This window comes from Microtus pennsylvanicus, chromosome 6 (genome assembly GCF_037038515.1).
Source record: "Microtus pennsylvanicus isolate mMicPen1 chromosome 6, mMicPen1.hap1, whole genome shotgun sequence".
In the NCBI taxonomy this organism is placed as follows: Eukaryota; Metazoa; Chordata; class Mammalia; order Rodentia; family Cricetidae; genus Microtus; species Microtus pennsylvanicus.
In genome coordinates, this window is record NC_134584.1 from 71,749,012 (window position 1) to 71,762,677 (window position 13,666).

The following is a 13,666-nucleotide window of genomic DNA, read 5'->3' on the forward strand; positions in this document are numbered from 1 at the left end:
ATGTGAGCCAATTCAGGTTGACATAGAAACGTCATTTCTCTAAATTTCATAAATTTGATATTTTATTCTATGTAAACCAATTCATTAGCAGTCTCATTCAAAAATAAGAATTTTAAGAAAAATTAGCTACCCATAGTGAAAACTTTTAAGAAGTAAAATCTAACATAAAAATGTTTAATAGCTGTGACTGAGTGACTATATTATACTCAGTTTAGTTGCATGCTTATGTTCAGTTTGTATTTGTCTAGACCACACTATAGATTTTTGTCATGATTTTTTCAGTGTAACTGTTATAGCAGCATCTCTCATAAGAACATTAATGCTGAAGGGTACTATGAAATCTCTTACACAGAAGAACAAAGTCTTCAGAGTTATCTAATCTTCTAGGTAGGGAAAGTTCAACCATCATCAAAGTTCAAACACCTTGCCTGTGAAAAAACTCTTCCCTCAACTACACATCCAAACAGATAGGGCTACAGACAAGAGCAGTGTGTTCCTCAGGTGATGGAAAATCACCCAGGGCCTCCACATTTGTTGCTGCAGCAAAATGTGCTTAGGTCTACACATTTCTGTGCTCTATTTGGTGCCTTGCCCAGGGGTGCTAAAAATGGTGCCTAAGAGTAGACTTACATCAGTGCACAAAATAATGCATGTCTACTGTGTAACTCTCATTCTTGGGATGACCTCTGAATGAAAGCTAGTTCAGCAGCCAGGAGCTATGTAGCAAATCATAAAGGTGGGATTTGAACCCTGCAAGTCAGACTCCTAACCACCATATCACATGCCAGAAAAAAGTTTGTCACACAACAACATAATATCGCAAAAGACAAACTAATACCTAGTGTGAGTTATGCCATTATTTTTAATGTTTGACTATGGGTGTGTGTGTGTGTATATATATATATATTTAATATATATTAAATTTAATATATATACACAATTTAAATATATAATATATCTGCTATATTATATATTAAAACCATGATAGAGTACTATAATAAGTTGCATAAATGTGATAAAAATTTTAATATAATTAATGAAAAGTATAACCAAACAAGAAATATACTTTAAAAATACATTATAAATATATTAAGAAACTAAAAGACAATCAAAGCTAAAACTTTTCTGTGATATGTACTTTCTTTGGTCTGTTATGTCTATTTGCTTTGTTTTGGTAAATTTTTGATGCAGTGTGACCACAAACATAGTCCACAAAAGCCTGAATTGAAACTTTCACACACACACACACACACACACACACACACACACACACACACACAATCATCTTCCACAACTAGATGAAATTTTGTAGAATCTCAAGTACCTTTAAGGAAATATTCTGAAATAATAAAAATGATGATTTTATTAAGTTATGGTGAGACTCTTTTATTCCTTAGAAGACAGATCCAGCACTATGCACTTATGGTCTCTACCTCTGTCTTGATCTCTCTGTGTATGAATTTAAATGATGGCACAGGCCGCAGTCTGGACTTTCTGAGCCAGACTCTGTGTGGCAGAATGTTCTTCATCACTATTGGAATCAACTGAGTGAAAAGATTTTCCAGTGCATTACTGTTTTAATTAGTATGTGGATATTTGGAAAACTAGCATTTAATAAAAATTTTAAGCAAATAAAGAGGAGTATGGTACAAGCCTGTAGAACCAGTATATAGGAAGTAGAGGAGTATGGTACACCTGTAGAACCAGAATATAGGAAGTAGAGGAGTATGGTACGAGCCTGTAGAACCAGTATATAGGAAGTAGAGGAGTATGGTACACCTGTAGAACCAGTATATAGGAAGTAGAGGAGTATGGTACACCTGTAGAACCAGTATATAGGAAGTAGAGGAGTATGGTACACCTGTAGAACCAGTATATAGGAAGTAGAGGAGTATGGTACACCTGTAGAACCAGTATATAGGAAGTAGAGGAGTATGGTATGAGCCTGTAGAACCAGTATATAGGAAGTAGAGGAGTATGGTACACCTGTAGAACCAGAATATAGGAAGTAGAGGAGTATGGTACAAGCCTGTAGAACCAGTATATAGGAAGTAGAGGAGTATGGTACAAGCCTGTAGAACCAGTATATAGGAAGTAGAGGAGTATGGTACACCTGTAGAACAGTATATAGGAAGTAGAGGAGTATGGTACAAGCCTGTAGAACCAGTATATAGGAAGTAGAGGAGTATGGTACGAGCCTGTAGAACCAGTATATAGGAAGTAGAGGAGTATGGTACGAGCCTGTAGAACCAGAATATAGCAAGTAGAGGAGTATGGTACACCTGTAGAACCAGTATATAGGAAGTAGAGGAGTATGGTACACCTGTAGAACCAGTATATAGGAAGTAGAGGAGTATGGTACAAGCCTGTAGAACCAGTATATAGGAAGTAGAGGAGTATGGTACGAGCCTGTAGAACCAGTATATAGGAAGTAGAGGAGTATGGTACGAGCCTGTAGAACCAGAATATAGCAAGTAGAGGAGTATGGTACACCTGTAGAACCAGTATATAGGAAGTAGAGGAGTATGGTACACCTGTAGAACCAGTATATAGGAAGTAGAGGAGTATGGTACAAGCCTGTAGAACCAGTATATAGGAAGTAGAGGAGTATGGTACACCTGTAGAACCAGAATATAGGAAGTAGAGGAGTATGGTACGAGCCTGTAGAACCAGTATATAGGAAGTAGAGGAGTATGGTACGAGCCTGTAGAACCAGAATATAGGAAGTAGAGGAGTATGGTACACCTGTAGAACCAGTATATAGGAAGTAGAGGAGTATGGTACACCTGTAGAACCAGTATATAGGAAGTAGAGGAGTATGGTACAAGCCTGTAGAACCAGTATATAGGAAGTAGAGGAGTATGGTACACCTGTAGAACCAGTATATAGGAAGTAGAGGAGTATGGTACACCTGTAGAACCAGAATATAGGAAGTAGAGGAGTATGGTACACTGTAGAAACAGTATATAGGAAGTAGAGGAGTATGGTACACCTGTAGAACCAGTATATAGGAAGTAGAGGAGTATGGTACACCTGTAGAACCAGAATATAGGAAGTAGAGGAGTATGGTACGAGCCTGTAGAACCAGTATATAGGAAGTAGAGGAGTATGGTACACCTGTAGAACCAGTATATAGGAAGTAGAGGAGTATGGTACACCTGTAGAACCAGAATATAGGAAGTAGAGGAGTATGGTACGAGCCTGTAGAACCAGTATATAGGAAGTAGAGGAGTATGGTACACCTGTAGAACCAGTATATAGGAAGTAGAGGAGTATGGTACACCTGTAGAACCAGAATATAGGAAGTAGAGGAGTATGGTACGAGCCTGTAGAACCAGTATATAGGAAGTAGAGGAGTATGGTACACCTGTAGAACCAGAATATAGGAAGTAGAGGAGTATGGTACGAGCCTGTAGAACCAGTATATAGGAAGTAGAGGAGTATGGTACACCTGTAGAACAGTATATAGGAAGTAGAGGAGTATGGTACACCTGTAGAACCAGAATATAGGAAGTAGAGGAGTATGGTACGAGCCTGTAGAACCAGTATATAGGAAGTAGAGGAGTATGGTACACCTGTAGAACCAGTATATAGGAAGTAGAGGAGTATGGTACACCTGTAGAACCAGTATATAGGAAGTAGAGGAGTATGGTACAAGCCTGTAGAACCAGTATATAGGAAGTAGAGGAGTATGGTACAAGCCTGTAGAACAGTATATAGGAAGTAGAGGAGTATGGTACACTGTAGAACAGTATATAGGAAGTAGAGGAGTATGGTACGAGCCTGTAGAACAGTATATAGGAAGTAGAGGAGTATGGTACACCTGTAGAACCAGTATATAGGAAGTAGAGGAGTATGGTACAAGCCTGTAGAACCAGTATATAGGAAGTAGAGGAGTATGGTACACCTGTAGAACCAGTATATAGGAAGTAGAGGAGTATGGTACACCTGTAGAACCAGTATATAGGAAGTAGAGGAGTATGGTACGAGCCTGTAGAACAGTATATAGGAAGTAGAGGAGTATGGTACACCTGTAGAACCAGTATATAGGAAGTAGAGGAGTATGGTACGAGCCTGTAGAACAGTATATAGGAAGTAGAGGAGTATGGTACAAGCCTGTAGAACCAGTATATAGGAAGTAGAGGAGTATGGTACACCTGTAGAACCAGTATATAGGAAGTAGAGGAGTATGGTACACTGTAGAACAGTATATAGGAAGTAGAGGAGTATGGTACGAGCCTGTAGAACAGTATATAGGAAGTAGAGGAGTATGGTACACCTGTAGAACCAGTATATAGGAAGTAGAGGAGTATGGTACGAGCCTGTAGAACCAGTATATAGGAAGTAGAGGAGTATGGTACACCTGTAGAACCAGTATATAGGAAGTAGAGGAGTATGGTACAAGCCTGTAGAACCAGTATATAGGAAGTAGAGGAGTATGGTACGAGCCTGTAGAACCAGTATATAGGAAGTAGAGGAGTATGGTACGAGCCTGTAGAACCAGTATATAGGAAGTAGAGGAGTATGGTACACCTGTAGAACCAGTATATAGGAAGTAGAGGAGTATGGTACAAGCCTGTAGAACAGTATATAGGAAGTAGAGGAGTATGGTACACTGTAGAACAGTATATAGGAAGTAGAGGAGTATGGTACAAGCCTGTAGAACCAGTATATAGGAAGTAGAGGAGTATGGTACAAGCCTGTAGAACAGTATATAGGAAGTAGAGGAGTATGGTACACTGTAGAACAGTATATAGGAAGTAGAGGAGTATGGTACAAGCCTGTAGAACCAGTATATAGGAAGTAGAGGAGTATGGTACACCTGTAGAACCAGTATATAGGAAGTAGAGGAGTATGGTACAAGCCTGTAGAACCAGTATATAGGAAGTAGAGGAGTATGGTACGAGCCTGTAGAACCAGTATATAGGAAGTAGAGGAGTATGGTACACCTGTAGAACAGTATATAGGAAGTAGAGGAGTATGGTACACCTGTAGAACCAGTATATAGGAAGTAGAGGAGTATGGTACACCTGTAGAACCAGAATATAGGAAGTAGAGGAGTATGGTACAAGCCTGTAGAACCAGTATATAGGAAGTAGAGGAGTATGGTACACCTGTAGAACCAGTATATAGGAAGTAGAGGAGTATGGTACAAGCCTGTAGAACCAGTATATAGGAAGTAGAGGAGTATGGTACACCTGTAGAACAGTATATAGGAAGTAGAGGAGTATGGTACACCTGTAGAACCAGTATATAGGAAGTAGAGGAGTATGGTACACCTGTAGAACCAGTATATAGGAAGTAGAGGAGTATGGTACACCTGTAGAACCAGTATATAGGAAGTAGAGGAGTATGGTACACCTGTAGAACAGTATATAGGAAGTAGAGGAGTATGGTACGAGCCTGTAGAACAGTATATAGGAAGTAGAGGAGTATGGTACACCTGTAGAACCAGTATATAGGAAGTAGAGGAGTATGGTACAAGCCTGTAGAACCAGTATATAGGAAGTAGAGGAGTATGGTACAAGCCTGTAGAACCAGTATATAGGAAGTAGAGGAGTATGGTACACCTGTAGAACCAGTATATAGGAAGTAGAGGAGTATGGTACACCTGTAGAACCAGTATATAGGAAGTAGAGGAGTATGGTACAAGCCTGTAGAACCAGTATATAGGAAGTAGAGGAGTATGGTACGAGCCTGTAGAACCAGTATATAGGAAGTAGAGGAGTATGGTACACCTGTAGAACCAGTATATAGGAAGTAGAGGAGTATGGTACAAGCCTGTAGAACCAGTATATAGGAAGTAGAGGAGTATGGTACACCTGTAGAACCAGTATATAGGAAGTAGAGGAGTATGGTACGAGCCTGTAGAACCAGTATATAGGAAGTAGAGGAGTATGGTACACCTGTAGAACCAGTATATAGGAAGTAGAGGAGTATGGTACGAGCCTGTAGAACCAGTATATAGGAAGTAGAGGAGTATGGTACACCTGTAGAACCAGTATATAGGAAGTAGAGGAGTATGGTACACTGTAGAACCAGTATATAGGAAGTAGAGGAGTATGGTACAAGCCTGTAGAACCAGTATATAGGAAGTAGAGGAGTATGGTACAAGCCTGTAGAACCAGTATATAGGAAGTAGAGGAGTATGGTACAAGCCTGTAGAACCAGTATATAGGAAGTAGAGGAGTATGGTACACCTGTAGAACCAGTATATAGGAAGTAGAGGAGTATGGTACGAGCCTGTAGAACCAGTATATAGGAAGTAGAGGCAGAAGGATGAGGGGTTCAGACTCATCTTCCACTACCCTATGAATCCCAGGCCAACCTGAGCTACATGAGACCTGATCTCAAACAAAAATACACAAGTTTATGTAATATATTTTGCTATAACTGTATAATCTGTTACAGTTACTGAGCTTATTTAAATTCAAATAATTCATTGAAATTCTTTAAAGGACAAGAAAAATTTCTGATACATGAAGAAAATTAGAACATGCAGTAATGGAATATTGTTATATATCTCTAAATGGTAAAAACAAGTTTATTGGGTCCTTTTCCTAGTTCTTAAAGTTATGACTTTTTAAACTTCTTGGCAGTGCTTTAGACTGAATTTAGAGCCTGTGTATTTCTAATATGTACTTTGCCACTGAGATGTAACCACAGCCCTCAAACAAATTTATTAAAATATTCCTTAAAATTGTATTATATCCTACTATACAAAACCTCATTTTCTAATTTTCCTAATTTGCAATTTTTATTCCTTGAAAAATTCTTACATGGTGTACATAATATACCATGATTTCTTCAGGTGTTCAAAAAACAATGCCACTGCCACCAGGAAATGGTATGCTAAAAATTTCTAAGCTCTCAGTACATCTTGTATTTGCATTGAAGGGAGAGATGTGAAAACTGTTCACTTCCAAATGTTCCTGCATGTTCGCTTCTCTGTGTCCAGATCCATGTAAAACTAAAACAGCAGCTTATAAGAAAACCCCAGCAATTCTGAGCTCACTCTGAAACAGACTTTCTTGCACACCCTACACCTGTGATTATTATTTGGGGCCATTTATCTATCTTATCTTGGATAATCTACAAAACTATTTAAAAGAATGAATTAGCATGTGAAAATCTGTAAGACAAAGATGCATACACCAAAAAAGAGTCTAGGACCTTTTGCCAGTTGCCTGGGGTCTTGAGCAGGGATTTGGAAAAAAAACAATAACAACAAAAAACCAACCAACCAAAAAACAAAAGAGCACCTCCATAATATCTTTGTACTCCAGAGAGCCTCAACAGCAATGGAATATTAAGAAGCATCTGCCTAAAGGGCAGATTCCTGGGCGTGTGCCTGGGAACCAGGGAGGAGGAAGGAATGACAGGTTAAATACCACCTTGCAGGTAGATTTCCATTCTAATGAATGTTTAAGATAACAAGAACTTTGTGTTCTTAGGTTTTTGTTTGTCTTGATTCAACAATGTCAGTTGAGGACTAAGGGCCAGACACGATTCCAGATTCTGGAGTTTCAGAGATGAATGTATCAGCATTTCTCGGCTCCTGGAAATTCCGAACTTGGCAGAAAGCCTAAAAGCAAGGCTGGCCATGTGCTGTTTAAACACCAGTTCCTGGCTGTCTGTTCTGACCTATTTACTGGGCCTGAGCAGAGGCAGTGAAGGTCAAGGGACAGAATAATGACACATCAGTATGCATGCTTAAAACACACCAACCTGGATGTTTTCACAGACCAATTACTTTTGAGAATCTATTCAATGAGGAGGAAAAGTTTCTTTTCTTGATAGTAAATGCTTTCCTCAAAGTCTATTGTCCTGAAAATAGCAATGTAGAAAATTAATGCTTTATTTGGCTAAGTATTAATTATGATGTAGATAAACAAATGAACTAAGAGACAGTATAAAACATGGTACAAATGATGGTACATCGTACAGTTAGTGTCATATTTTGAATAGTTAATTTTAAAACCATTAGTGAGTACTCATTTTCAATCTGAAAATACATGAGAAACCATTTCACCTTTCCAAACGAACACAGATTTTCTCAGTTTGTGTTGTGAATTGGGAGCCTGGAGGAGACAGTACTGAAGGGCTTGGGGACATTTGCTCTTAATAAATGAATAACTGTGAGAACACACCCTTCATGGAATGAGAAACATCAAATAGGATATTTCCCCAAAATCTCATATTAGTATTATTCACCACTTATAAATAAAAATAATATACAATACCTTACAAATATGTATAGAAATATTATCAATGAACCTCTTATTTTATATGATTAATATACATTGGCAAAATGAAAATAAGTATAAATATTTTAAGACACATTTTATTACAAAAGTCTTTGGAGCACATGATAATTAAAGATTAAGTAATAATCAGTATATATTATTAAAGAAATAAAACTGACCTGGCATTGTGAAATACCTTTAATACCAGCACTCTGGAGACAAAACAAATGGATTTCTGTGAGTTCAAGACCAGCCTGTCTATACAGTGAGTTTCAGGACAACCTATCTCAAAACAAGCAGCCAACCAAACAAAAAAGAAATAAAATAAAACCGAGAGACTACCAAGGTTACAGAAAGAAGTAAATCCAAGAATCCCATTTCCCTTAACCTGTAGATGTTATTACACCCAGATCCCATGTGTGCTAATTCTTCTCAATCTAGAAAGCTCTTGGATTCTAGTTTTTCTTTCCCTTTGTTCAAAAACCGATCATTCACAAACACAAAGCAGAGAGGACTCATCCACTGTGTACAATTTGAAAAATCATTTTCTTTGGGTGGGGTAGGGCTAGACCACTTCAGGTTTCATAGCCTGGGCACTACTACTGGGAAACAATACGATACACCTGTTTTTATTTTGGAATTCACTTTTCAATACTGTGTTGTAGTCAAGCTGACTTGAGTATAGACTACTGTGAAAAAGAAGTTATCTGTGCTCAGAGATCACTTTTCTTTTTCCCACATGCTAATAACAAGAGCACGACTTACCTCCGCTGCCCCACAGGAAGTGATGTTCTCACTCTGTGGAAATGGTTTTGTTTGACATAAAGCTGGAAAAGCATGCAGCCATTTAAAGGGACCAGAAGCAAAGCCAGAACCTCTGCTGGATTAGAGAAGCCGAGCTTCCTGCTGGGTTCCAGGTCTTCTACACCTCCCTGACCGAACAGAAGCAACCATGCAAAGCAACTCTCAGCAAGGTGTTAAACATTAATAGTCAGTGTACTATGCTCCCAGCTGACATACAAGCCTGTATGAAATGTTTTAAAAGCAGTAACTATAAAACAGAAGGCAAGGAGAATTATCCTGGAATATCAGAAATCTAAGCAGCTTGTGAAATCTTTGGGTCAGAAATAACTTGCATGGCCCTGAATCGAAACATCTTCACAGCATTTATCCATGGAAAGAAAGCCTTACTAACAGCTGATAATTAACCTGCCTCACACATTCTTTGCTGCAGCATCTGATACTATTATCTGTGTCGTAAACTTCCCCAGAACTTACCATCCTAGTCAGGGTTACTAATGCTGCTATGAAACATCAGGACCAAAAAGCAAGTTGGCCAGGGAGGGTTTATTTGGCTTGCACTTCCACATTGGTGTTCATCACCAAAAGAAGTCAGGACAGGAATCTGAAGGCAGGAGCTGATGCAGAGGTGGATGAATAGTATTGCTTACTGGTTTGCTCCCTCATAGCTTTCCCAGCCTGCTTTCTTATAGAACACACAGTGGGTTGGCCCTTTCCTCACTAGTCACTAACTAAGAAAATGTTCTAGAAGCTGGCCTAGAGCCTGAACTAGTGAGCCATTTTCTCAGTTGAAGTTCCCTCCTCTCAGATAACTATAGCTTATGTCAAGTTGACATAAAACTGGCCAGCACACTCATACCTGGTAGATTCCAATAAATACTTGTAAAGAGGACTGTGTCTAGGTTGAAAATAAATGCACAAGAATCAGCAGAGTCTTAAGAAGATGAAGATCTAGGAACAATGTACAACAATGGATTGCTATCTATTATTCAGCCACTATTTTATACCAGGTGCTACATTTCAATTAAAGCAATACTTAACATGCCACTCACAGAAATCACAAAAGAAAAATTATATTAAGCAGCAGAAAGATTGCTTCTATTGTGATAACAGACAATGCCTGGGACATGAACACACCTGGCAGAGATGAACTCAGTCAGTGTACGTTCATGTTCTCCCACAGTCTGGCAGGAACATGTAGAGGTAAGATCAAAGACAGATTTTCTTCAGGGGCTTGGGCTGCAAGGGTATACATCCAACACAGACCTGACTGCTGAGGCTTCCACCCAACACCAAAGCAACAAGGACAATAAGACCCTCTTGCTTCTACACTACAAAACAATATGAATGCCCTTTAAGCAAAATTTAGAAAGCATATTTATGTAATGATAAGAAGATACAAACTAGTCAGTGTAATGTTGAGGAAACAATACAAACAAAACCAAAAAACAAACAAAAAACCAAAAAAGCTAAAGTTCCCACACAGGCAGATAATGACAAAACCATTGTGACGTTTATGTGGATTTCAGATACCCATTCTCAAGAATGTAAATTCTCAAAAGACAGAAATGTTTTGGTCACCACCAAAGTGCTTGTTATGCTGGTGACTTTCATGTCACTTGTTCTATAATGAGCTGCAGACTCTGCCCTGCCCAACAGGCAGAAGACTAGAGATGTGATAGGATTTTGTAACACTCGAGAACCAGATCCAGACCGCAGAGCTGAGACCAGTGAGGTCTTGGGTTAAACAGACAGAATGGGATCAGCAGAGTCTACTGACTTGCAGAGGTGCTTTCTGAAACACCAACCTTGCATCACTGAGTCTAACAGTTCTGTAATGACTTTCTACTATAAATTAATCCTTTTATCAGAAGACAGCTTCCTTATGTCCATACTACACCAGCTTAAATGTTTGCAAACAAGAAAAGCAAGTCAGAAGTATTTCTGCATAAGTTCCTATTTGCTTTTAGGAGGGATATGCAAAATTAAACTTTAAAAGAGTTGGCAGGTTGGCTGGATCCACAGAATCACTGAACAGAATCATCCTCAGACTTCGCCTATAACAAAAGCAACCAATGTGTAGAAGCTGCTGAACACCCTTCACCAAACCCTATCATGGGGTTTACAAGCACCCTGACTGTAGGCACCCTGACTGTAGACACTAATTATTTTCCCCAAAACACACTACACATTTGCAAAGCAAATGATAAGATTTTTCACATTTTCTGATCTGTCGTGACCAACTGCCACTGCAGAGACAGCTTAATTTCTAACGGGACTCTGGGCTCTGAGCCATAATACAGAGCCTGTGGATCCTTCTTTGGCTGAAAAACAGTTGCCCATTTGCACCACTTCTTGGTAACAGTCAATAACCAGCAAAGACAGATGAAAAAAGGCTATGCTTTCTCTGTTCTTTGTCTTTCTCTTTTTTCTCTGACCACTAAGAGCTCGAGTCATAGCAAACAGCACAATCCCTAAAGGAAGGAACTCAGGTTCTAGGAAAATTGTTAACAGCCATGGTGCATGTTCCATGGGAATTAAGTCACTAGAAGTTTGGTTTTATTTGTATTGCTCTTTTATTTTATTAACACACTGACTATTGGTTTTACCAAGAGGCAAAGTGTCCTGGACATCTAAGTGCTGATGCCAGTAAATGTGGCATATAATATATCAACTTTAATACTCACTTAGCCACTGCTTGTCATGCTCTCAAGATATAGTCCTGTTCTTTGCCAGAACTAAGTATGCCAACACTCAGGATGTCTTGTTGGCAAGCATTTAAAAGGACTTTACCCTCTACTACTGTGGTGGATAACACTTACTGCAACTGTCCCCGACTTTCTACGTCTGCTATAAATTACAACTCTGTAAGTCCATGAAATTTCCACGGTACACTTTATCTTAAGAGGTCAGAAAAACAATCCTCTTTCCAAACAGCAAACTCCCTGTGGAAGGACTCATTGTTTTGTAAGGACAGAAAAAATGATCAGTTCCTAGAGCTAGAGGGAAGGATTCTCTGGGAAACACTTTACCATCTGCAGTAAACAAACACGCAGTGCACGTTCAGCTTTTCCTGGTACAGACACACATGCATGGTCTGAATCTGTGCAATGGAGAAGGGTTAATCACCCTCTAGAGTGGATGTTACGCTTCTGTGTTCTTCCTGTCTCAATTGTGCCTTCTTAAAATTAAACACATAGAAGAAATTAGCCATTTTTTAATCCAGGAGTGAACTTGAAGGTACGCTTTGCTTGCTGGTTCCCCGAAGAAAGAATGACAATGAAATAAGCAGGAAGAATCAAGTCCCACAAAATGTTGTTTCTTTTATGCTTTGTTTGCTGTAAATATATTCATAAAATGTGGTTGGCAAAACGACCGGGTTCGCTGTCTTCACGCTTCACACCGAAATCTATTCCAGTTCAGCCTATGGTTGTTAAAAACCAAATACTGTTTCCATAGCTCGTGCTTTTAGCTCATAAAATGTTCAGAACATTTAAATATTTTATTATACTCATCAAATAATAAAATCAGAGTGCTAAAAAGTTTTATTGCAGACAGAACTTTTAATCTAAAACCCTACTTGCACAAGCATGAAGTCTAACACATGCACATACCACACACACATCACACATACAACATGCACACACATGCACATGTACACACACAGACACACACCACACACCATATACATGCACACACACACGCACACATCCCATAATGAAAAGCATATTGTTGCTATGAAACACCATAACCAGAAGCAACTCAGGGAGGAAAGGTTTTGCTTTACTTACACTTTTTTGCTGCATTTATTCATAGATGGAAGTCCGGACAGGAGCTCAAGTAGTGCTGCAGTTGGCGGCAAGAGCTGATGCAGAGGCCATGGAAGAGTGTTCCTTATTGGCTTGCTCCTTATGGCTTGCTCAGACCTTTTTATAGAACCCAGAACCATCAGTCCAATGATGGCCCCACCAATAGGCTGGGCCTTCTCCCATCAATCACTACTTAGGAAAATGTTCTACAGGCTTGCCTACAACCTGATGGAGACATTTTCTCAGCTAAGGCTTCTGCCTTCCAGTGACTCCCACTTGTGTCAAACTGACATAAAACTAGTCAGGACAGAAAATAAGTGACATGGACTTTCTCAATAATTGATATCAATGTGGGTCTCTGTCTCTGTCTCCTTTCATTGCCTGATGAAGGTTAATATTCAGGAGGATGCCTATATGTTTTTCTTTGGGTTCTCCTTATTTAGCTTCTCTAGGATCACTAATTATAGGCTCAATGTCCTTTATTTATGGCTAGAAACCAAATATGAGTGAGTACATCCCGTGTTCCTCTTTTTTGGGTCTGGCTTACCTCACTCAGGATAGTGTTTTCTATTTCCATCCATTTGCATGCAAAATTCAAGAAGTCCTTGTTTTTTACTGCTGAGTAGTACTCTAATATGTATATATTCCATACTTTCTTCATCCATTCTTCCATTGAGGGCATCTAGGTTGTTTCCAGGTTCTGGCTATTACAAACAATGCTGCTATGAACATAGTTGAGCATATACTTTTGTTGTATGATAGGGCATCTCTTGGGTATATTCCCAAGAGTGGAATTGCTGGGTCCAGGGG

At 39.1% G+C, this 13,666-nt stretch overlaps 1 protein-coding gene across 2 annotated transcripts in view; it reads right to left on the bottom strand.

The window, feature by feature from the left end:
- Mctp1 (multiple C2 and transmembrane domain containing 1) overlaps positions 1 to 13,666 on the bottom strand; it is a 569,227-nt gene that overhangs the window by 390,021 nt on the left and 165,540 nt on the right. Inside the window, exon 1 of one of the 2 annotated variants that reach the window (XM_075976421.1) lies at positions 9,012 to 9,047. The exons of the other annotated variant lie outside the window; for it this stretch is intronic. The gene's annotated coding sequence lies outside the window, so the exon portion shown is untranslated. Of the gene's footprint in view, positions 1 to 9,011; positions 9,048 to 13,666 lie in introns of those variants that run through there. 2 annotated transcript variants of the gene reach the window in all.